At 42.4% G+C, this 26319-nt stretch overlaps 1 pseudogene across 1 annotated transcript in view; it reads right to left on the reverse strand.

The window, feature by feature from the left end:
• Positions 1-26319, reverse strand: part of LOC311141081 (multivesicular body subunit 12B-like) — a 49981-nt pseudogene that overhangs the window by 22652 nt on the left and 1010 nt on the right. The window contains exons 2-7 of the transcript in view: positions 19979-20080; positions 17635-17725; positions 16674-16797; positions 14358-14444; positions 7029-7196; positions 5858-5897 (exon numbers count right to left, since the gene is read on the reverse strand). The product of the transcript in view is annotated as a multivesicular body subunit 12B-like (transcript). The remainder of the gene's footprint in view (positions 1-5857; positions 5898-7028; positions 7197-14357; positions 14445-16673; positions 16798-17634; positions 17726-19978; positions 20081-26319) is intronic.

Below are 26319 nucleotides of genomic sequence, written 5' to 3' on the forward strand. Positions count from 1 at the left end.
ACACAACACAATGCCACAGATGTCTCAAATTGTGAACGTGCAATTGCTATGCTGACTGCAGGAATGTGTACTAAAGCTGTTGCCAGAGAATTGAGCCGCCTCCAACATCGTTTTAGAGAATTTGGCAGTATGTCCAACCGGCCTCACAACCGGAGACCACGTGTAACCACACCAGCCCAGGACCTCATCATCCAGCTTCTTCACCTGCGGGATCGTCTGAGACCAGCCACCCTGGTTTGCACAACTGAAGAATTTCTGCACAAACTGTCAGAAACCGTCTCAGGGAAGCTCATCTGTGTGCTCGTCGTCCTCACCAGGGTCTTGACCTGACTGCAGTTTGGCGTCGTAACCGACTTCAGAGGGCAAATGCTCACCTTTGATGGCCACTGACACGATGGAGAAGTGGGCTCTTCTCCCGGTTTCAACTGTACCAGGCAGATGGCAGACAGCGTGTATGATTGCATTTTATCGATGGCAATTTCAACGTACAGAGATACCGTGATGAGATCCTGAGGCCCATTGTTATGCCATTCATCAGCAGCCATCACCTCATGTTTCAGCATGATAAAGCACGGCCCCATGTTGGAAGGATCTGTACACAATTCCTGAAAGCTGAAAATGTCCCAGTTCTTCCATGGCTTGCATACTCACCAGACATGTCACCCATTGAGCATGTTTCGGATGCTCTGGATTGACATGTACGACAGCGTATTCCATTTCCTGCCAATATCCAGCAACTTCGCACAGCCATTGAAGAGGAGTGGGACAACATTCCACAGGCCACAATCAACAGCCTGATCAAGTCTATGTGAACGAGATGTGTCACGCTGCATGAGGCAAATGGTGGTCACACCAGACACTGACTGGTTTTCTGATCCACGCCCCTATCTTTTTTTTAAAGGTACACTATATGACCAAAAGTATGTGGACACCTGCTCATCGAACATCTCATTCCAGAATCATGGGCATTAATAAGGAGTTGGTTCCCCCTTTGCTGCTATAACAGCCTCCACTCTTCTGGGAAAGCTTTCCACTAGATGTTGGAACATTGCTGCTGGGACTTGCTTCCATTCAGCCACAAGAGCATTAGTGAGGTCGGGCACTGATGTTGGGCGATTAGGCCTGGCTCGCAGTCGGCGTTCCAATTCATCCCAAAGGTGTTTGATGGGGTTGAGGTCAAGTCTCTGTGCAGGCCAGTCAAGTTCTTCCGCACCGATCTCGACAAACCATTTCTGTATGGACCTCGCTTTGTGCAATGGGGCATTGTCATGCTGAAACAGGAAAGGGGCTTCCCCAAACTGTAGCCACAAAGTTGGAAGCACAGAATCGTCTAGAATGTCATTGTATGCTGTAGCGTTAAGATTTCCCTTCACTGGAACTAAGGGGCCTAGCCTGAACCATTAAAAACAGCCCCAGACCATTATTCCTCCTCCACCAAACTTTACAATTGGCACTATGCATTGGGGCAGGTAGCGTTCTCCTGGCATCCGCCAAACCCAAATTCATCCGTCGGCCTTCCAGATGGTGAAGCGTGATTCCTCACTCCAGAGAACGCATTTCCACTGCTCCAGAGTCCAATGGCGGTGACTTTTACGCCACTCCAGCTGACCCTTGCCATTGCGCATGGTGATCTTAGGCTTGTATTCGGCTGCTTGGCCATGGAAACCCATTTCATGAATCTCCCAATGAACAGTTCTTGTGCTGACGTTGCTTTCAGAGGCAGTTTGGAACTCGGTAGTGAGTGGTGCAACCGAGGATATACATTTTTTATGCGCTACACACTTCAGCACTCGGCAGTCACATTATTTGAGCTTGTGTGGCCTATCACATCGTGGCTGAGCTGTTGTAGCTCCTAGACGTTTCCACTTCACTATAACAGCACTTACAGTTGACCGGGACAGCTCTAGCAGGGCAGAAATTTGACAAACATACTTGTTGGAAAGGTGGCAACCTATGACGGTGTCACGTTGAAAGTCAATGAGCTCTTCAGTAAGGACAATGCAAATAGTCAGGGTAGCCATGATAAACTGTTCAGGAGTCTTATGGCATGGGGGTAGAAGCTGTTAAGAAGCCTTTTGGACCTAGACTTGGCTGGAGTCTTTGACAATTTTTAGGGCCTTCCTCTGACACTGCCTGGTATAGAGGTCCTGGATGGCAGGAAGCTTGGCCCCAGTGATGTACTGGGCCGTATGCACTACCCTCTGTAGTGCCTTGCGGTCGGAAGCCGAGCAGTTGCCATACCAGGCGGTGCTGTAAACAGTCAGGATGCTCTCGATCGTACAGCTATATAACTTTTTGAGGATCTGAGGACCCATGTCAAATCTTTTCAGTCTCCTGAGGGGGAATAGGCTTTGTCGTGCCCTCTTCACGACTGTCTTGAGTGTTTGGACCATGATAGTTTGTTGGTGATGTGGACACCAAGAAACTTGAAGCTCTCAACCTGTTCCACTACAGCCACGTCGATGAGAATGGGGGCGTGCTCAGTCCTCTTTTTTTTTCCTGTAGTCCACAATCATCTCCTTTGTCTTGATCACATTGAGGGAGAGGTTGTTATCCTGGCACCACACGGCCAGGTCTCTGACCTCCTCCCTATAGGCTGTCTCATCGTTGTCGGTGATCAGGCCTACCACTGTTGTGTCGTCGGCAAACTTAATGATGGTGTTGGAGTCGTGCCTGGCCATGCAGTCATGGGTGAACAGGGAGTACATGAGGGGACTGACCACGCACCCCTGAGGGGCCCCCGTGTTGAGGATCAGCATGGCAGATGTGTTGTTACCTACCCTTACCACCTGGGGGCGGCCCGTCAGGAAGTCCAGGATCCAGTTGCAGAGGGAGGTGTTTAATCCCAGGGTCCTTAGTTTAGTGATGATCTTTGATGACAATATGGTGTTAAATGCTGAGCTGTAGTCAATGAATAGCATTCTCACGTAGGTGTTCCTCTTGTCCAGGTGGGAAAGGGCAGTGTGGAGTGCAATAGAGATTGCATCATCTGTGGATCTGTTGGGGCGGTATGAACATTTCTAAAGCATACTTCATAGCTCCTCGTAGAGAACCAGTCTGAGCAGAACTATTTATATCCCCAGATGCCATTTCCAACACGACTTCATTTCCAAAATTTCATTGTGCTTTTTAAATCACACTACAGGATGATTTAGGACATCATTAATTACAAACTTAACAAGTCAGCAGAGCCATTAAAAGATATTTAAGACATATACATCTCCTTAAACTACATTTAATGACTGGATTCCATGGAAATATTTTTTATCAAGTTCTAATTAGATGTGTGATAACAAACCCTGCTGTACATGGAGGGAATGAGCGAGCTGTGACAGGCCATCCACTGATGGTATCCATGTCTGGCCACTGAGAATAATGGAGCACTGCTTTTATCCCAGGAAAGAATAGAGAGCAATGAGGAATGTGACTTCAGAGTCCAGTCAGGCCTGCAAATGCAAAGCTATTCAAAGTCACTTATTTGAGTCTATATTGGGGTTCTGAAACACTGCATTCAAATAATGTATTGGGAAATATATTAATATGCTTAAATCAATGGCCCTTTGCAGTTAGCAGATGATCAAAACATAAATAATTGTAATTAGCTATCAAGGCAAAATTGACAAAATAAAAGAGTTGTAATATTTAAGATATTAATAACCAAAATGGTAAAATGACCACGAGCTAGCTTTTGGGGATTTTCACTGTGTGAGTAAGCATGCTTTTAGCCCTCTCTTGCTTCTCTCTCCACACTGACCATAAGAATAAATCATTAATGGGTTTTAGAGAAAGAAGCTTTGCAGTTTTTCATGACTTGACGCAAGCCCGAACACTTTGGCTTCGTTTCAGAAATTTAGAACAGTTTTATTGTACAGGAATTGCATACTTTAAATCTTGTATCATCTAAATTAAAACACTGCAGTAAATCTGCCAATACCTCCCCCCATGAAATATCCATGCAAGATTAATTTTGCTCAATTTAGCTGATGCTAAACAGAATCCAGGTGAACTTTGTATGGACCCTTACAGGAGAAGAAAACACCAAAATGGTTAGGGTTTTAATCAACCACCAGAGGTGCCGCTAAGCCATTGAATAAGAAGAACTTGCTGATGACTTTTGTGTCAGTAGCCAGAGTTTGTGTATTTTAATCCCTCAGCCTAAAGAATGTTGTTATTATAAAATATAGCCACACTAGTGCAGAGGCTGTTAAAATACATCATGGTGGGTTGAGATTAGAGTTGGAGATTAGCAGGGGCTAAACTCCTCTCTCTGCATAGGCTAGTCCAGCAAGCCGAGCACCACAGAGAGAGATAAGATGGAACTTTTGTTTGAAACCTGATGAGAAGCCTCTTAATGAAAGTGCTGGGCTAAAAATAATCTTTTGTCTCTGTGTTAGTCAATCAAAAAATTGTGTAGTTGGGAAAAAGAGGAGAAATAAAGTAATTTTGCATAATCAGTGAGCACCATCTGGAACAATTAACCGAATTCCACAAAACTCAGAGGATCAGTCATATTGGCTTATTAAAGATCCAGAATTATACAAGTAATAAATCCTTGGGAAAATGAAGCATACCCCTGCCTGTCACGACTATTTTAACTTCAAATACAGTGGAATGCTTGATAAGGCTGAAAAGAGGAGATTAATATATGCAAATTATGTTGAGCATTTAAAAGCCCCCCAACAACTGTCTCGTTTTTTTTTCTCTCTTATTACAGGGCTTTATGTTTTATTCATACACCAACTCACCTGTCATTTCATAAGATATAATATTATGAGGGTATTATTAAACAGTGTAAAGTGGCGCTTTAATTGGAAAGCTCCATTGCATTTTTCAATTATTTGGAGCAAATTAAAAGCAGATGCACATAGTCTAATAAGGATTCTAATATCGTTTCTGGAAAATCTAAAATCATTGTCATCCTTTTGCCATGACATTTCACTACCCCAAGTTAATTTAGAATCTTCATTTTTTTCTCTCTCCTCCAAAGGATGACCTGTCTCCCGTCTGTTAATTGAACTTCTTTTAATGAATTGGGAAATAATTGCACTCCATATTACGTTAGATCATTAACGCAATAGATATGTTAATGTTTAGTTTTTATTAGTTTACCTTTTTATCATGAGGATGTCTGCTGAATATGATATGCTGCTCCATGGATACACAATAAAGCAGATAGTATATGAACTCTATTCAAAACACCATCATCTTATTATGTTATCTAGTGAAGCAAAGCAAAGGGAAATACAACAGTACTTCTAATTATGTAAATGAATATAATACTATATACCATTGAAGATGCATTTTGATACAATACAATACAATACATTTCCTAACACATTTCATAAATGCATATTTCATTATAATTACATGCACTAAGAAAAACTTGCTCCCCTGTCAATGGTATAGGAAATAATTGGCAAAGAAACTTGCCTTGGATCAAAGAGATACTGGTGAAATAAAGAAAAGGTTGGGGCTGTTGTGAAAACTCCATCTGTGTTAAAATGAGCTTGAACTGTCAAGTGAGAGAAGGTTGCAAAATCAATGTGAATTAGTTTTTAATATTCTGGTAATAAATGTCAAAGCGTCTGCACATCACATCTGCACATAATGTGACTGAAGATGACAGATTCCCCAGACATGTTGCCTCTCCTCCCCTCGACTCGTTCTTTTTTTTTTGTTTGGGGTTTCTGTTTAGTTGGGAAGTGACGGAGGGTTTAATCAAGAAAGCAGGCAATTCATCAATCCTAAAGAAGGCGCCTGTACAACCCTGACAGAGCGCACATGGTTTTAGACCAACTCGAACCTGGCCAGCTGTCAACACACCACACCACACAGCTCACAATTAACACAAACCCACCGTCTGCTCCGACCCCACACTTGGTCTGCAGGTCGTCACACTGTTAATGAAGGAGGAAAGATACTGCCTCTCACAATCTAAATGTGTGGCTGGAAGGCTACTATGTGTGGCTGAAAGATAAAGCCTTTGTACAGTATGCCACTTTGGGATTAACCCCACAAAGTGATTAAAAGAGAGAGAAAGGCTTTGTGACATGGAGATAGAAGAGCAGGCACCAATGGCATTGGTACGATTATAGAGCACAGCCTCTATTGATAAAGAATGATTGCTGGCAGTGCACTGAATCTCCATGGTTCGTATAGTCACTCAAATGGACTGCCACAGAATAGACCAAGGTAGGTAGCAGATAATAGAAACAATAACATGAACATTCTAAATAACACTGAAAAAAAGGAATCCCCAAATTAGTAATTATATGTAATGAAATTGTGTGAGCTCATATAATATCAGACTGGTAGGCCTGACTATCTGTAAAAACAAGTAAGGAGACAGTCAGTGTGTGACAAGGACAACTGAGATGATAACTGCATGCCACAGCCCCGCTATCTCTCCACTGTGGAACAAGAGGAATCCTCACCACATGGTGTCTCTCTCCAGCTGGATAAAACCTGCCTGATCTCCTCTCCACACACCTCGTCTGGAGCAGCACCACCCCAGCCACTACGGCGTCTTAGCAAGTTCTGACTCTATAACCAAGCCCAGTCCAGATCAATTTCAGTACACTTTCCACTCTATTATTACTAAAAGAGCATTTCTCCTACAACTGCAGGTAAATGTTAGCGTGGCATTTGATGAATCATATTTGACAGCCGTTAAACGTTCTCTTGAGTGTAATGCTGAGCTCCTCTGGGAAGCAGTGTTCACTCTTTCAGATAAACACAGCTCTTTACCTGTCTGTGATAAAAAGATAGACATATACTGTATGCATAGATCAATTACCAAAGGAGCAATCTACTCGTTGGTGGAGATTAAATACTTTCAGAACAACATACGGCTAGAAAGATGAAAAAACCTTGATTCTGCAATGATTAGAAGTGAGAGGAATTTAACACTAGCTTTAACTTATCAGTGGGTCAAGTTGCGGCACAGTGACAGAGCTAAACAAATGTAGAATACAGTTCAGATCATTTGCAAGACACCTTACCACATATACTGACTGTATAATGTGCACCTTCCATATCATAGGAGGGTCTACACAATGAGACTCCCTATATGCGTTGTTGAGTTTGGTGCAGTAAAAATGCAGTTTAGCTGAAATGGTATAGAGACTGGAGCTCTCTGAGTCAGGCCTGCTGGTGCTCCTCCTGTAGGGGCTGGTGGGGAGCGCTGCAGGTATTTCCTGGAGGAGATAAAGCACCATGCCATGTCAGATGAGTGTACCACAACATTGAAGGTGACATTTTCTCTGAGATCTGGAGAAGAATGCCAAGGCGTGGATTCGATGTAAGGAGGGGAAGGGATTCACAGGGGCAGGATCTTCTTATTCCAACCCCATCATCCCCACAACGACACCCCCACTCCCTTCAAGATCAAACAGAGCGCTGATCAGGACAAGACACACCTGACAGAAGAGGGCTGGATATGGAGAAATGTGAAAATAAAGCTGCCACGGGGGCTTTGGTAGACCTTTAATGGTTTGGGTCTGGGATTAGGGGCTGGTTAGTGCTAAAGGAATATAAATTGTCTGTTTTAACATACTATAAGCTTGTACTACAAAAAAAAGCAGGCACTTCATGGGCAGTTGGAGCTAACAAACTTTATAAGATTTCAATCCTCATCAATCAAGCTATCATGAATTACACCCTGTGACTGACCCCCACTGATCGATAAATCCACAGCAAGCACAAGAAATGTCTCAGCTTCAGGATAACTGCATAATGTGACATTGGACATGCTTTGAAGTTAAATGAGCTCCTCCCGAACATAATGAAACATATCTGATGTAGCTATAATCTACAGTGTGTCCAAATGTAGGGCAATGCTGAGCAAGGTGTGAATGTAATATCATGCTAATGGAAACTTGAATAGCCTTAGCTAGGGTAACAAGGATTCAAACAAATAACTCAAATGCTCTTTAGACAGAAAATAAAAGAAGCAAACTAACTTTGGAAAAATGTAGTTGTGTATTATGTGTATGTTTATGTGTGTTTGCCCATTTGCTCTGTTTGTGGTTAGGACAATGCATCTTCAGGAGGCTGAACAATTAATTTCCAAAATGCAAGACTAATGACATATCTGACAGTATCTGCATATTCTGAGGGCAACACTGCACTATTTTACGTTTTATCTCTTTTGATGAGATAAATAAATGCAATAATTTCTATCAAAAGCAATAAAGCAAGCTCCCTGACAGTTTGTGGTATTTATGAGCTGAAGTTTGCAACTAAGATTTATTTGCCATGATAGGTTCGACTTTTCCCCTGTTCATTTACATCAGCATTTGGCCATGTTAAATCCTAGCCAATGGTGAATTTTTAAAAGGTTGGCATTGGCATCAATCTTGTGGAACCGATTGCAACATTTAATGAAGACTTCCCTTACCTTGCAAAGGTTGACTCCAATGCTGAAAAAGGAAGGGACACGTCTCTCCAAGCTGTGAGACATTTCACAAACACTGATAAACTGAAGGGAGATTGTTTAGACGCTCTTTTGAAGAAATGCGTTTGAGCGGTTTGGTTCATGATATAGCATAGAACAATGAACAGATCCATTGAGATACACAAATGTAAATGAAGCATTCAGAGAGAACCTATTTTAAAGCATCCATTTGCTCAAATATCACCAATTTTATAAGGTCAAAATGGAGATATGTTTAGCCGGCCTTTGAAAACTATTCCACTCAAAATTGCATCTTTCTTGGTATAAGAACAAAGCACTTTATAATGAAATTATGGGTTGCCACTGACTGAAATCAAGGGAAGATCAGACATTGCCATAGAATAGGGCTTAGTTGATTCTGCTACAAACACAGATCTTCATCGATCAATGGAATGATAAAAGAACATAGAATCTAAGTATACAGTGGGGAAAAAAAGTATTTAGTCAGCCACCAATTGTGCAAGTTCGCCCACGTAAAAAGATGTGAGAGGCCTGTAATTTTCATCATAGGTACACGTCAACTATGACAGACAAAATGAGAAAAAAAAATCCAGAAAATCACATTTTAGGATTTTTTATGAATTTATTTGCAATTTATGGTGGAAAATAACTATTTGGTCAATAACAAAAGTTTCTCAATACTTTGTTATATACCCTTTGTTGGCAATGACACAGGTCAAACGTTTTCTGTAAGTCTTCACAAGGTTTTCACACACTGTTGCTGGTATTTTGGCCCATTCCTCCATGCAGATCTCCTCTAGAGCAGTGATGTTTTGGGGCTGTTGCTGGGCAACACAGACTTTCAACTCCCTCCAAAGATTTTCTATGGGGTTGAGATCTGGAGACTGGCTAGGCCACTCCAGGACCTTGAAATGCTTCTTACGAAGCCACTCCTTCGTTGCCCGGGCGGTGTGTTTGGGATCATTGTCATGCTGAAAGACCCAGCCACGTTTCATCTTCAATGCCCTTGCTGATGGAAGGAGGTTTTCACTCAAAATCTCACGATACATGGCCCCATTCATTCTTTCCTTTACACGGATCAGTCGTCCTGGTCCCTTTGCAGAAAAACAGCCCCAAAGCATGATGTTTCCACCCCCATGCTTCACAGTAGGTATGGTGTTCTTTGGATTCAACTCAGCATTCTTTGTCCTCCAAACACGACGAGTTGAGTTTTTACCAAAAAGTTCTATTTTGGTTTCATCTGACCATATGACATTCTCCCAATCCTCTTCTGGATCATCCAAATGCACTCTAGCAAACTTCAGATGGGCCTGGACATGTACTGGCTTAAGCAGGGGGACACGTCTGGCACTGCAGGATTTGAGTCCCTGGCGGCGTAGTGTGTTACTGATGGTAGGCTTTGTTACTTTGGTCCCAGCTCTCTGCAGGTCATTCACTAGGTGTGGTTCTGGGATTTTTGCTCACCGTTCTTGTGATCATTTTGACCCCACAGGGTGAGATCTTGCGTGGAGCCCCAGATCGAGGGATATTATCAGTGGTCTTGTATGTCTTCCATTTCCTAATAATTGCTCCCACATTTGATTTCTTCAAACCAAGCTGCTTACCTATTGCAGATTCAGTCTTCCCAGCCTGGTGCAGGTCTACAATTTTGTTTCTGGTGTCCTTTGACAGCTCTTTGGTCTTGGCCATAGTGGAGTTTGGAGTGTGACTGTTTGAGGTTGTGGACAGGTGACTTTTATACTGATAACAAGTTCAAACAGGTGCCATTAATACAGGTAACGAGGGGAGGACAGAGGAGCCTCTTAAAGAAGAAGTTACAGGTCTGTGAGAGCCAGAAATCTTGCTTGTTTGTAGGTGACCAAATACTTATTTTCGACCATAATTTGCAAATAAATTCATTAAAAATCCTACAATGTGATTTTCTGGATTTTCTTTTCTCAATTTGTCCGTCATTGTTGACGTGTAGCTATGATGAAAATTACAGGCCTCTCTCATCTTTTTAAGTGGGAGAACCTGCACAATTGGTGGCTGACTAAATACTTTTTTCCCCCACTGTATCAAGTAAGGGGTCGAAGATTTTTCATGTTCATATTCATACAAAACACAAAGAACTGTGTCAATCCAAATTCTGGGATTTCTAGACATAATTTGGGTGCACTGGCTATAGGGTACCATATGGCAAATCAATTACATGTCTAATTCTTAAAACAAAAACATGTCAAGTGTATTGCTACGTAATCAACGGCAGCGGTTGGGCTCAGATTATGTTGGCCACTGGAGTTTTGAGTACAATTCATCATCATTCTAGGCAACGAGAGCCATATTGACACTGGTTCCTAATTTGAATATTTAATTACAGTGTAGTTCCTCATTAAATTACTGTAAAACTGGGAACATAGCCTGAAAGATTTAAACAATTACAACTTCACTCAGGAGCCCATTGGTCCATTGAAACCGATGCGGAATGTAATCACAAACACATATGCATAAAAGCCATATGCATAAAAACCTGATTCACTTTGAGCTGGCACACATTACATTTTCAAGTCAGAATTTTCTAAGTAAAACTAGGGTACTGATGATTGCTTGATAAGATCAATTAGCTGTCAAAATCCTACATTAGTGCGCAATATCAATTTATGGTTTTAGATATTTGTTTAATGTGGTCGTGAGATAGAAATGAGGTAAAAGAAAATGAAGCTGTCTATCTGTTAGACAGTGGATAGACAAGTAGTGGTCTGCAGACAGGCAAGACAAGGATAAAAAATTATATCAGTGAAGAGTCTGAGCTGTGATAGATGGAGTTGGGAGTTCATATTTTGACACTCATCCAGCCTCTTCCATGACAACATCTCCACACCTTCCTCAACATGCAGACAGTCCTGATTTGCAAGGGCTGCTTTCTCAACCATCATTATCTCCCTTTAAGCTTTGTGTCAGGTGCTGAAACGAATAGCTGCCTGAATTCACAGGAATCTCTGAGCACACTGAGCATCAGATCTCACTTGATGATTCTATCGTTTGTGGCACAGTTCTGCATCCATTTGCTTGATTTTGAGATACATTTGCAACTTTTTTAGGATTCCACAAAGTAAAGAAAAAGAGTGCTTTCAAGAAGTGTGACGGTGACATTACGGCTGGGAGCTCTGTCAAAACAGCACACTCACAGACAATGATGGCCTCCCTCAAGAGTCAGGTACAGGGAGAGTGTTGGTTAGGCAGCGAGGAATGGTGACAGGTACAATGCCAACACACAGCTGGAACACTTTGGAAAGTGTCAAAGGCAGAGGAAAGGACATTATAAAAGTTAGAGGAGAGTGAATGCATGCCAACCCTGGCATTGAGATTGAGACTTTTTTTTCTTTCAATTACAGTGCCTGACCTGAATAACAGTTTTGAAAACCGAAATCATAAAAATATGGTCCAGTTACAGTGTGGAAAAGATGCTTGGCCTCAACATTTTTATCGCTATGCCATTTGATTTAAAAAGTGTCCAGGCTATTATTCTAAGAGAAATGACAAAAACCTTGATTCTGTGGGGGAAAAAAGACATGACAATATTAGCACAAGGCTAATTTATGCCACCAGTCTGTCTAGAGGTCAGATATCAGCCTCAGCAATGACAGTTTTATCAGGAGAACAAATGGCAGCGTTGGAAAAGAGGAGAGGAGAGGAGAGGGGGCAGCTGTAGTGGATGCATTAAAAGCCTGACCGGACGTCACAGCTTTTCCACATAAAGGGGACAGGAACTGGCCGACTGGCCCTTCTCAAGATGGAAAGAGAGCTGAAGTGGTTGACATCAGGCCAAATAAATGAATTAAATGGGACATGGCAGCAAGTTAGGATGTTCCAGACAAACTTGATCAGAAAAAGGTACAAGTACATACTGATGTAGGATCTTAATTTGATCATCCTGTTGCACGAGGACTTTCCTAAGTGTTTGAGGTTTAAAAAGGCTTCTAAAGTTTATAATTTCCACTTTGAAATTTCAGACTTGCTTTTCCCTTACAAAAAAGGTATCAACCCCTACGAAAATATCCATAAATTATAATCCACATAATAATTCACATTTCCTTTTGCTGCAGGATTATTTTCCTGCTGTAGCAAACTGGCTCAAATTAAGATTCTACATCTGTAACAACATCGCTCTTCAGTTTAGCTACAGGCGTAGGTTATTCAAAACAAGGCCTAGGTAACTTTAACCTAGATGCTGACAGCTTTAAATGTAAGGAATCACCAGCATTCAAATTTACAAGGGTCATAAAATATGTACACAATATTGACTGCATTTAAAACATATTTTCCACTGACTGTGAAAGGCACTTACTGTACATTTAAGGTGCCATTCCTAAAAGGCCATAAAGCTGTCATAGATAGCCCCAAGGCAGCGTAGGTCATAGGAGGGAATTCTCATATGCTGAACATGGATAAGGAAAGTGGTCAAGTGATGCAACCAAGTTTTCAGAAATGACAGATACCATACTAACTGCTGCAGTAGTTCGAAAACATGGAAATACTTATTTTGGTAACAGTTACTGACTGAATTGAATCAAACATAGCCTATATGCCTCATAAACACATATTACAATGCATGGTAGCACAAGATGGTCAGTATAATGAAAGGGTGCACATTTTCAGTGTTAGTTGTTTATCTGTCTATAATGAGGGCTCTGGAGCAGCCGAACAAGACGAGAACAGCAAAATAGACTTTATAAAATGGCATTGTCTACTTTGGCTAGTGGGAGCTTCTTCTTCAGCCCACCTTCTTGCTCCTGTGTTTTTGTGCAATGTTGATGGAAATGCACTAAAAGCAAGGCTCTCACACTGTGGCATGAATTTTAATGTTAATACAAAAACAGGAGTGTGTGATCGCAGCAGGCATCAGGAGGGGGTGTGTAAGTGTGTTGCTTCGAGGTGCAATTTATTCTTACCCCCAACTCCTCAGCAACTTGAAAGTCTGCTTCAAAAGAGCTAAGGATTACTGGTAACAGTTGAGTGGGTATACGGCCTAGGCTTTCTAGATCGTTTCAAGACATTAACTATCTGCTCCCCAAATATTTGTGATTCACACAACTCTAGTTTTTGGGTCTCTTCTGTCAAACCATAGTTTGCTCACTTTAAACCTTGCCTTTGAAACTAGATACTTTCTGTTATCACACCGAGTAGCCATATGAACAGTGTCTCACCTCTGAATACCACTCCCTCAGTCTGACCTCTGCTGTGAAGTGGTTGGTTTTCACACTGCACTCTACATCGAGCCTCTAACATGCCAGGACAAAGCACTTCAAGCTGGCAACCTAATTGAGCTGTTGGATTTGGCTGCAGTACAAAGGCCTGCTCCTTCTCTGTGGGCCCCAGGCAGGGGAAGACAGAGTAGCTGAGGATGGGGGTATGGTACGGCAACAGCATGGCATGGTGGAGCTCTCTGCACTGCCTGCCGCTCTCTTCCCTTCCTCTGCAGCTGTCTCTGCCTCTCTAGGCTACGTTTCTTCCCCTTTGTCTGCACAGTACAACAGCACTCCTGCTACCACAGTCAGAGAGCGAACAAGCTCTCCCTCTTGGGACAGCACAAATAGCAGGAGTTTAGCCCTTGTTGAACTCATGCTCCCATTCAGGGGATCCTGTCTGGGTTCCCTTTCGCTTCAGTACTCCCTCACTGCTTTCTCAGACCAGGCACAGCCATGAGGTCATGTACTGTATGAGTATGAACAAGTGTCAATCACTTGTGTGTAATAGATCCCATCACTCAAGAGACATTGACTGACTAATGGATCACAGATTTACCAAAAGGTAAACACGTGTACATCTTAAAATGGGACTCAAACGTTTCCAAATACTCTAAACAACAACACAATGGCATGGCCTTTTCAACTACAAGTTGAGACAGAGGGTGTTAATGCTCATTTGGTCATAACAGTATGATTATGAACTTGGTATGTACCTTGTTGTGTTGGACATTGAGTCATAGCTTTCTGTGGATGGATGGACTTTCCTCATTCGGTACCAAATCCCCAAATTGTTTAGCTCTCTGTAGAAACAAAAGTCACGCACCACTCAGATGTAAAAGTACCCCTAATTTCATAAGCAACATCATCACAATGAACTAGAGAAAAGACTCCAAATTCAAAGTCATTTAGCAGACGCTCTTATCCAGAGCAACTTACAGGAGCAATTAGGGTTAAGTGCCTTGCTCAAGGGCACATCGACAGATTTTTCACCTAGTAGGCTCGGGGATTAGAACCAGTGACCTTTCGGTTACTGGCACAACGCTCTTACCCACTAAGCTACCTGCCACCAATAAAATAACTAATGAGAGTACAGCACATAAAGTGCCTTCGGAAAGTATTCAGAACCCTTGATTTCTTCCACATTTTGTTACGTTACAGACTTATTCTAAAGTGGATTAAATAAATACAAATCCTCAGCAATCTAAACACAATACCCCATAATGACAAAGTGAAAACAGGTTTGTAGAAATGTTTGCAAATTTATTAAAAGTAAAAAACAGAAGTACCTTATTTACATAAGTATTCAGACCCTTTGCTATGAGACTCTGAAAATTGAGCTCAGGTGCATCCTGTTTCCATTGATCATCCTTGAGATGTTGATTGGAGTCCACCTGTGGTAAATTCTATTGATTGGACATGATTTGGAAAGGCAAACACCTGTCTATATAAGGTCCCACAGTTGACAGCGCATGTCAGAGCAAAAACCAAGCCATGAGGTTGAAGGAATTGTCTGTAGAGCTCCGAGACAGAATTGTGTCGAGACACAGATCTGGGGAAGGGCGAAGGGCCTTGGTCAGGGAGGTGACCAAGAACCCGATGGTCACTCTGACAGAACTCTAGAGTTCCTCTGTGGAGAAGGGAGAACCTTCTAGAAGGACAACCATCTCTGCAGCACTCCACCAATCTGGCCTTTATGGTAGAGTGGCCAGACGGAAGCCACACCTCAGTAAAAGGCACATGACTGCCCACTTGGAGTTTGCCAAAAGGCACCTAAAGACTCTCAGACCATGAGAAACAAGATTCTCTGGTCTGATAAAATCAAGATTGAATTATTTGGCCTGAATGCCAAGTGACACGTCTGGAGGAAACCTGGCATCATCCCTACGGTGAAGCATGGTGGTAGCAGCATCAAGCTATGGGGATGTTTTTCAGCGGCAGGGACTGAGAGACTAGTCAGGATCGAGGGAAAGATAAACGGAGCAAAGTACAGAGAGATCCTTGATGAAAACCTACTCCAGAGCACTCAGGACCTCAGACTGGGGCGAAGGTTCACCTTCCAACAGGAAAACGACCCTAAGCACAAAGCCAAGACAACGCAGGAGTGGCTTCGGGACAAGTCTCTGAATGTCCTTGAGTGGCCCAGCCAGAGCCTGGACTTGAACCCGATCAAACATCTCTGGAGAGACCTGAAAATAACTGTTCAGCGATGCTCCCCATCCAACCTGACAGAGATTGAGAGGATCTGCAGAGAAGAATGGTAGAGTGGCCAGACGGAAGCTGTAGCTCAGCTGGTAGAGCACGGCGCTTGTAACGCCAAGGTAGTTGGTTTGATCCCCGGGACGACCCGTACACAAAAAATGTATGCACGCATGACTGTAAGTCGCTTTGGATAAAAGCGTCTGCAAAATGGTATATTATAGAATGGGAGAAACTCTCCAAATACAGGTGTGCCAAGCTTGTAGCGTCATACCCAAGAAGACTTGATGCTGTATTCGCTGCCAAAGGTGCGTCAACAAAGTACTGGGTAAAGGGTCTGAATACTTATGGAAATGTGATATTTCTGTTTTTTTAAATATAAATTAGCAAACATTTCTAAAAACCTGTTTTTGCTTTGTCATTATCGGGTGTTGCGTGTAGATTGACAAAGGATATTATTATTATTTTTGAATAAAGCTGTAACGTAACAAAATGTGAAAACAGTCAAAGGGTCTGAATACTTTCCGAAGGCACTGTATATGATTGATGAACAATGTCAGAAATGAGGATGATCAGAGCAGAAGAGTTACTACTTGCAGGCTGTGCACTGTTCATGTCCAGGCAGGTGCCTCTAGCAGGCTGCAGGCAAAGTTCGTTTTGAGAAGGAAAATAGGAATCCTGCTCATTGGAGATTATGTGAAATCAATGAAAGCCTACTGAGAATCTTGCCATGGTACTGCATTTCCAAACAAATACAATGCTATGGGTGTCAGGGAGAAAGTACGACAATAAAAACAATATTCCTTCTGCCTTCCGTAGGTCTGTCCAAGTACCCGATACAAGTGTAGTGTGCAGGGGTGTGCTCGGACTTCCCCTGGATGTCACACACAGCAGTTTTTGTGGCTACGCGTAGGCCGAGCTTTACGCACAGCCTCCTCTTCCTCAAGGCAGGCTCCTCTGACAAGCAATAAGGGAGACAGACCATATTAGGGATCATGAACTAGAGGCCAAATTCAATTCTTTGTCACAGCTATGCGTGGTAGAATGATATGAAATATAAACACAGAGAATACACTGTAAGCACTGACAAAAATCAATGATGATGATCGTTTAACATCTTTGTTTCGAAAATGAAAGACAAATGCTAACTCCTACAGCAGCCACAGTATATTGCTAGCTTATATAAATGTGGTTTTGTACTCGATATGGAGGATAAAATGTCATACATAATGTTAGTTGTATACATTAAACATGGATTCACATGAAGTAATAAAACATTACATTAAACCATAGCCCAACAATATATAATATTTCTGTTCTTTATTCCAGCTAGAAAACATAGCCATGCTTGTCCATATTACTTCTGTGCCTCACCCATTTATTTCCAACCAGGGATAGAAATTGCAGTGTAAATGCAATGGTAATAAAAATAATAAACAAGCTGTTCTCACTCCCCACACCAAAATATTATTACATTTTCAAGGCCTGGATAGTGAGGGGGGAATACATAGCACTCAAAGACCACTAAAGCATTGGGGAATGCATTTCATTAATATTAGATAACCCCATCCACTCGTCCTCTCCCCAAATAAATACATAAATAAATAAGCCCCTCATAAAGAAAAGCACAGCTCCAACTGAGATAAACAATGACTCATGATTCTCTTCACTTGTACCTCCAGGGCAAAATATTTATTTTATTCCCACAGACTATCGTAAATAAAGCTAACCTGCATCCATAAAACATTCACCATCTCAAGCAAAGCTGTGGTTTAGGGGAAACTGCTTACTTACTGGTGTCCACTGTTTCTTGAATGGGTATAAAGCCCTTTTTTAGAGTGTCCTTCAAATCGATCAACCTCAAGTCAACGAGCACATCTGATGACTGGCTTTACAGGAAAACATTCAAAATTACATATCCACTTACTGTTCGCACATTTCACATGTAATAGATAGTAAGAAACATATCTCATTCCAAAAGTAGTGAGGGGGGTAAGGGTTATACCGTTTTTGTAAGGGTCTGAAAATAAATTACAAAGACAATTGAATCAACGATTTCCTAAAAGCTTGGGAAGTCTCTAAAGAGAGGAGTTGACACGATGGTGGAAGTAATTACTCCAAAATAGCTACTTTAAAAAATTTGAATGCATCTGTGAACTTGCAATCATTCTCAACCCTCGGTGAGAGGAACAGTGTGCGAGGCAGGCAGGATTGCCTGTTCATCAGAATGGGACTGGTTAAAAACAATCAGGGACCATTTATTTGTCATTTTCAAGCATGACTCCTCCCAGTCTCCTGTCATTATATTGAAATCTTTCCCTGTAATAAATTGCAATAATACACAGCGGCATTGGAGAGTGTGGCGACCGAGCCGTGACTTGATGCGTCCGAAAGTCTGGATTCCACTGCTCCTTTTGCCCAGCAGTCATTACCATTAGATATATTTTTTATTCATCGTTTTTATTCTGACTTAGGGTGGAATATGGATGAATGTTATTACTATGCATGAAACCTTGTTTTTGTAGTGGTTTTTGCAAGATAGATTTTTCCCATCAGGACCTGACAAAAGGGCCATCTACATCCAACCTAGAGTATGATGAATCTCAAACTGTTTACTTCCCTCCACATAATTCAGTGGTTCATTTTGCAGAATCTGTTTTTGTCAATGACAATTACAGAGAGGGCTACATTGACTGGCAGACAAAATAGCCTTTGTTGATGGCTCTGTCATGTTTTATTTGTGTCAAAGTCTTTAAAACAGCACCGACACACATTTTAAGATAACACACAGGAATGAGGGCAAAGCTATTTGTGTGATACAAACTAAACTGTGGACCAGACTGAGCTCCATCTACAGGTGTCTACACACTCACAAGGATTCTAATGGAGGAACTATTTTCAGAATTAGTCATAGTATCCAACCATAAATTATTGATTTGTCACGAGAATATGTCAAAGTGAACACACAGAAATAATTTATTGCAGGTAAAAATGCTGTTATGTATACCAATGAGGTAAAATCATAGTTTTATCAAATAAAAGTCGAGGACTGTACAATGTGGCATTCATTCAGCTGATAAACTCTAACCACAAGGCTGTAAATGAAGACACTGACAGAAACTGTGGAAAGGAACAAAGGTTGAAGTGGATGTCGAATCATTACAATCCTGTTTACATACCATCAGTCTTTTGGACTGAAGAATGTTCATGTACTGTATAGGGCCCATCTAAATCATCACTTGGTTCATGTAGGACCATTACTTGGTCAGTCTGATGAATGGAGTAAACCCATGTCACATAGTTAGCTAAATTTGTGCAAATTCTCCATGTTTAAGTTTAAAAAACAATAGTATACTTAGCATAGGTAGCATATGGTTATGCACTGTTACGTTTTCTTCAATTAAATAGGCAACTGAGCCACAGGAAAAGCAAAGGAAGTGTGAATGTTGGAGCATATGTATTGATGACAACTATGCAACACTCTGTGCCCACTACAATACTATATTTATATTCCATGGCAACTTTAGGCTTTATAGCAGGAACATCACTGTTCTCTATTCTCAAATGTTTTTTATATGTACAAAAGAAATGTGAAAACGTGCCTAACAGTTGATATGTAGAGAACATTCAAAGAGAGCTCAATTCACAGAGTTATGACTGTTATTTTAAACAGGTGCCCCATTTCCAACTCTATTGAACTGGGATTTAGAAGTTTCATTTCTTATAAATATTCAAAATGTCATTTTTTAAAATGTGTGCATCATCTTTGAAGAATAACTGGAAGGTATCCACATTCTGTACAGGGACAAGGTTAATTAAATAAATTGAAATAGTTTAAATACAAGCTCATTCTAATACTATGAATAATCATACATCTGCCTCTCTGGAGGACGCAAGAACATCAACAATATAATCCTGGGAGCCCACCAAGGTATCACACATCAAGAATAAAATGCAATCATATAATCCAAAATTCAGATTGGGATTTGCATTCATTTCAAATACCAGACTTTTAAAATTCATGGTCCATTATTGGAGTTTCAATGATCAAAGATCTCCACAGGAGAACGCTAGAGAGGGCAAAGGTGTTAGGGATGAGGTGTTACTGCACGATGCATAGGGAAAGGGAGAAGTTTACATTTACATTATCTCTGGTGAAACAGAGGTAGCGGGCGACCTTGGATTTGAATAAGCTGTCCTTCCACAGGTCGGCGTCAGAGCCATCTGTTGTTTATGTGACCTACGTGAAAAAACGACCCAAAAAAATCAACAAGGAGAGAAGAACATGCATGTGGTGGGATAAAGTTAATGTATGTACTGTGTGAGCGTGTTGCTTTTAGCCTCTTCTCTTGCATACTTAATTAACGGTTGCCTGTGCTACCGCTCCATCTCATTAGTGCCCTGTGTGGGTAAAGAAGGAGCCTTAGCCTCCAAACAGGTGGCTAAAAATATCATCCCTTGGGATGGGGCTGATTAATTAAAGACAACCTGACAAAGATAGTCTCTAATAAGGAAGACCAAACTTCATTGTGCTGCTAAAAGATCCTGATGGGGATGGGGAGATTTGAGTATTTACAGGGTATTGTGTATTTGGATATGGCAACATAATGCACAAGAGCCCAGGCACACGTTAGAAAAGGCTATTAAGACAGTGTAGGCAGCACACCTAGTGTGCATGAACTGAAGAATGATGAAGCCAAAACGACCCTCACATGACTGAGTCAGACACTTCTCCATAGCTACCAGCAAACAAGCTTGGCTGAAACGTCATGTTACATTGGCCATCGTCGGTAAATCACCAAAATGACTGCCAGACTTATTCTCTGAGAGGATCCTTCACAAAGAAGAGTCAATTTAATGAGGTTCATTCAAACAAAGAAGTCCTGGATCTCTGCACCCACCCACACACATTACCACCCTGACAATAATGATGAATGACCCTGGTGATTGGCTGTGGAAAACATGGCAGGGAGAGACTCATGCAAAACCACCAGTGACTAGATGGGATGAGAGAGGGGCTGAGAGAAAGAGAGAGAGGGGGAAAGTGAGAGGGGGAAAGAGAGAAAGAGAGAGAGGGTGTGCAGGCATCTCCAGCAGGCGCAGTGAAAGGTCCCATGAGAAGCCCATACATCACCAGAAGCCCCCACCTACTTACAAGACAACCCGTCTTGGCCACTTTTTCCAGGTCAGTAGCCAGCGCATCCTGTCAGTGTAAACAAAGGGCTGGCTGTGTGAAACCCAAAGTCAAGCAGGGGAGTAAGAGGGCACAGCGCTCCTACAGGAGGCGGCACCTCAGGTGTCATCCTGCCACAGCTCCGGCAGCAGGGGGTGATGCGCCTAGAATTTGAAACACCAACCACAGAGCTGCAGGGGGAAAGTTTGGATGCACTTGCTCTCTATTTTCTTTCTACGATCTACTGTTATGTGGCTCCCATCGTCCAACAGGGCTCATTGCTGGGAGTGTTTCCACTGCACGAAAAGTCTGAAGAAGAACAGAAGAATCACGGTAGTAATCAATCTTTGAACTCTGATCTTGTCATTTTGATGTCATGTACACATATAAAAGTGTGCTGATTCAACTTCCAATTCCAAAAATCTGCACAAACGAAATTGAAAAACTGCTATGAAATAGTTAAATCTATTGTGAGTACTGGTAATTCCTAACAGATCTCAAAAGACAGAGAACGTCACTGAGTTAATATTGAGGGCGAGCACCTACAATATGGAGCCTCTTGGGACTTTAACTGGGAAAAGGCTATGAAAGGCAACTGCTACCATTGAAACCAAAATGTCATTAGAGCCATACCAAACAAAAATTTATCAGATATAGACTTTTTCCACATTTTGTTACGTTACAGCCTTATTCTAAAATTGATTTAATTGTTTTTTTCCCTCATCAATCTACACACAATACCCCGTAATGACAAAGCAAAAACAGGATTGTAGAAAAACGTAAATATCACATTTACATAAGTATTCAGACCCTTTACTCAGTACTTTGTTGAAGCGCCTTTGGCAGCGATTACAGCATCGAGTCTTCTTGGGTATGACGCTACAAGCTTGGCACGCCTGTATTTGGGGAGTTTCTCCCATTGTTCTCTGCAGATCCTCTCAAGCTCGGTCAGGTTGGATGGGGAGTGTCGCTGCACAGCTATTTTCAGGTCTCTCCAGAGATGTTAGATCGGGTTCAAGTCCGGGCTCTGGCTGGGCCACTCAAGGACATTTAGAGACTTGTCCCGATGCCACTCCTGTGTTGTCTTGGCTTTGTGCTTAGGGTCGTTTTCCTGTTGGAAGTTGAACCTCCGCCCCAGTCTGAGGTCCTGAGTGCTCTGGAGCAGATTTTCATCAAGGATCTCTCTGTACTTTGCTCTGTTCATCTTTCCCTTGATCCTGACTAGTCTCTCAGTCCCTGCCGCTGAAAAACATCCCAACAGCATGATGCTGCTACCACCATGCTTCTCTGTAGGGATGGTGCCAGGTTTCCTCCAGACATGACGCTTGGCATTCAGGCCAAAGAGTTCAATCTTGGTTTCATCAGACCAGAGAATCTTGTTTCTAACGGTCTGAGAGTCCTTTAGGTGCCTTTTGGCAGACTCCAAGCGGGCTATTTTGCCTTTTACTGAGGAGTGGCTTTTGTATGGCCACTCTACCATAAATACCTGATTGGTGGAGTGCTGCAGAGATGGTTGTCCTTCTGTAAGGTTCTCCCATCTCCACAGAGGAACTCTGGAACTCTCTCCGAGTGACCATCGGGTTCTTGGTCACCTCCCTGACCAAGGCCCTTCTCCCCCTTCTCCCCCGGGCTGCCAGCTCTAGTAAGAGTCTTGTGCCTCAACACAATCCTGTCTCGGAGCTCTACGGACAATTACTTCAATCTCATGGCTTAGTTTTTGCTCTGACTTGCACTGTCAACTGTGGGACCTTAAATAGACAGGTGTGTGCCTTTCCAAATCATGTACAATCAATTGAATTTACCACAGGTGTACTCCAATAAAGTTGTAGAAACATTTCAAGGATGATCAATGGAAACAGGATGCACCTGAGCTAAATTTCAAGTCTCAAAGCAAAGGGTCTGAATACTTATGTAAATAAGGTATTTCAGTTTTTTACTTTTAATAAATGTGCAAAAAATTCTAAAAACCTGTTTTCACTTCGTCATTATGGGGTATTGTGTGTAGATTGATAAGGAAAAACATTTATTTAATCAATTTTAGAATAAGGCTGTAACGTTTCAAAATGTGGAAAAAGGCAAGGGGTCTGAATACTTTCCGAATTTACTGTAGGTGAAGCACACATGTCTCCCAGTCAGAGAGATCACAAATAAACTGCTGATGATAATTATTCTACACATGGTTGAGAAGTAACTGATTACATGTAACGTAACTGATTACATGTAATCGGTTACATGTGATCTGATTACCTAAACAAATCTGTAAGTGTAATCAGTTACGTTACCAGCAAAAATATTGTAATCAGATTACAGATACTTCTGGAAAACTAAATGATTACTTATTGGATTACTTTTGTTTGGGTAAAAACAAATGACACCTTTCTGTTTTCTCAACTACATTAATTTCAGCATTGAAAATAGGCGCAAGCTTAAGTTTGTTCCACGTGATTGAGTCTGACAAGTCAGAGACCACTATGATGACACATAAAATGAGTTTGATGGATCCTTTTTGTCTTATTTTAATGCCTCTTAAGGGTAAAGCAATCAAAAAGTAACTGAAAGTAATCAGATTACGTTACTGAGTTTGGGTATTCCAAAAGTTACGTTACTGATTACAGTTTTGGACAGGAAGCTAGTTACTGTAACGGATGACATTTGGAAGGTAACCTACCCAACCCTGCTTCTACAGTACAAAATGGACACAAGATTCAGAGTCATCAGAGGTTAGTAAACCGATTCAGCGGAGGTCCTAGCCAATTACAGGGGGCTCAGATCTCAGGCTAACACCACACTCCTTCAAATAAACTTATGTTAATGTGCTCATGAGGGTAGTATGTTATATGCTCAGGCAAATTTGAATGACACACAGCTTCCCTTTGCGGCCCTAAGTGTCTGTGTCAGTGTCAGTGCCTGCTTAAGGTGTTTGATGTAGGGCGGCGGCTGCAGCTTGAGCAAAGCTCCTGATCCCTGTGGAACAGTGTTTGATCTGGGCCTGCTCTCTTGTGTAGGAACAACCTGTTCAAGTTCAGAAATGTGAGTGCACTGTAATGGAGAGCAAAATAGTTAATCAGCTCATTGATCTACTACGGCATAAAATGTATTTCTCAAAAGCAGTCATCGTTGAAGAGGAATTCAGAAAAGGAGCAACCAAAGAAGGTCTAGCCTATAACATGAACAGTAGAAGAACACAACTTACCATTGACTTAACCAGACTACCAGACTGCATGAGAGCACCAGCTGTTCCGGATGACTATGTGATCACGCTCTCCGTAGCCGATGTGAGTAAGACTTTTAAGCAGGTCAACATTCACAAGGCCGCAGGGCCAGACGGATTACCAGGACGTGTACTCCGAGCATGTGCTGACTAACTGGCAAGTGTCTTCACTGACATTTTCAACATGTCCCTGACTGAGTCTGTAATACCAACATGTTTCAAGCAGACCATCATAGTCTCCGTGCCCAAGGACACTAAGATAACCTGCCTAGATGACTACCGACCCGTAGCACTGACGTCTGTAGCCATGAAGTGCTTTGAAAGGCTGGTCATGGCTCACATAAACACCATTATCCCAGAAACCCTAGACCCACTCCAATTTGCATACCGCCCCAACAGATCCACAGATGATGCAATCTCTATTGCACTCCACACTGCCCTTTCCCACCTGGACAAGAGGAACACCTACGTGAGAATGCTATTCATTGACTACAGCTCAGCATTCAACACCATAGTGCCCTCAAAGCTCATCACTAAGCTAAGGATCCTGGGACTAAACACCTCCCTCTGCAACTGGATCCTGGACTTCCTGACGGGCCGCCCCCAGGTGGTAAGGGTAGGTAACAACACATCTGCCACACTGATCCTCAACACGGGGCCCCTCAGGGGTGCGTGGTCAGTCCCCTCCTGTACTCCCTGTTCACCCATGACTGCATGGCCAGGCACGACTCCAACACCATCATTAAGTTTGCCGACGACACAACAGTGGTAGGCCTGATCACCGACAACGATGAGACAGCATATAGGGAGGAGGTCAGAGACCTGGCCGTGTGGTGCCAGGATAACAACCTCTCCCTCAACGTGACCAAGACAAAGGAGATGATTGTGGACTACAGGGAAAAAAAAGAGGACTGAGCACGCCCTCATTCTCATCGACGGGGCTGTAGTGGAACAGGTTGAGAGCTTCAAGTTCCATGGTGTCCACATCACCAATGAACTATCATGGTCCAAACACACCAAGACAGTCGTGAAGAGGGCACGACAAAGCCTATTCCCCCTCAGGAGACTAAAAAGATTCGGCATGGGTCCTCAGATCCTCAAAAAATTCTACAGCTGCACCATCGAGAGTATCCTGACTGGTTGCATCACCGCCTGGTATGGCAACTGCTTGGCCTCCGACCGCATAGGCACTACAGAGGATAGTGCGTACGGCCCAGTACAACACTGGGGCCAAGCTTCCTGCCATCCAGGACCTCTATACCAGGCGGTGTCAGAGGAAGGCCCTCAAAATTGTCAAAGACTCCAGCCACCCTAGTCATAGACTTTTCTCTCTGTTACCGCACGGCAAGCGGTACCGGAGTGCCAAGTCTAGGTCCAAAAGACTTCTCAACAGCTTCTACCCCCAAGCCATAAGACTCCTGAACAGCTAATCATGGCTACCCGGACTATTTGCACTGCCCCCCCACCCCATCTTTTTACGCTGCTGCTACTCTGTTAATTATTTATGCATAGTCACTTTAACTCTACCCACATGTACATATTACTTCAACTACCTCAACTAGCCGGTGCCCCCGCACATTGACTCTGCACCGGTACCCCCCTGTATATATAGCCTCCCTACTGTTATTTTATTTTACTTCTGCTCTTTTTTTCTCAACACTTTTTTGTTGTTGTTTTATTTTACTTTTTTATTAAAAATAAATGCACTGTTGGTTAAGGGCTGTAAGTAAGCATTTCACTGTAATGTCTGCACCTGTTGTATTCGGCGCATGTGGCCAATAACATTTGATTTGATTTGATTTGAAAGTGGAGCAACATCTCCATTCCCTTCAGTAACAACAGAGGGATCTATCCAATTGAAGAAACCAAGCAGGAAGTCTGGGCGTTCTCATTCTCGTTCACTACCATGTGGCATGCAGTCCCAATGCCAGTAGGCAAAGCATCGTCACAATGCCAACCCACCATCATCCACCAGAGATTACAACTGTTGGGCTGTGTGGGTTGGGGCAGGAAGAGAGAGAAGGGAATGAGAGGAAGGAAAAATAAAAGAGAGAGGGTAGAGGGTAGAGAAAGAAAAGGAATAGAGATCTGCCCT

The sequence above is a fragment of the Coregonus lavaretus genome (assembly GCF_964263955.1).
Source record: "Coregonus lavaretus genome assembly, chromosome: 14".
In the NCBI taxonomy this organism is placed as follows: Eukaryota; Metazoa; Chordata; class Actinopteri; order Salmoniformes; family Salmonidae; genus Coregonus; species Coregonus lavaretus.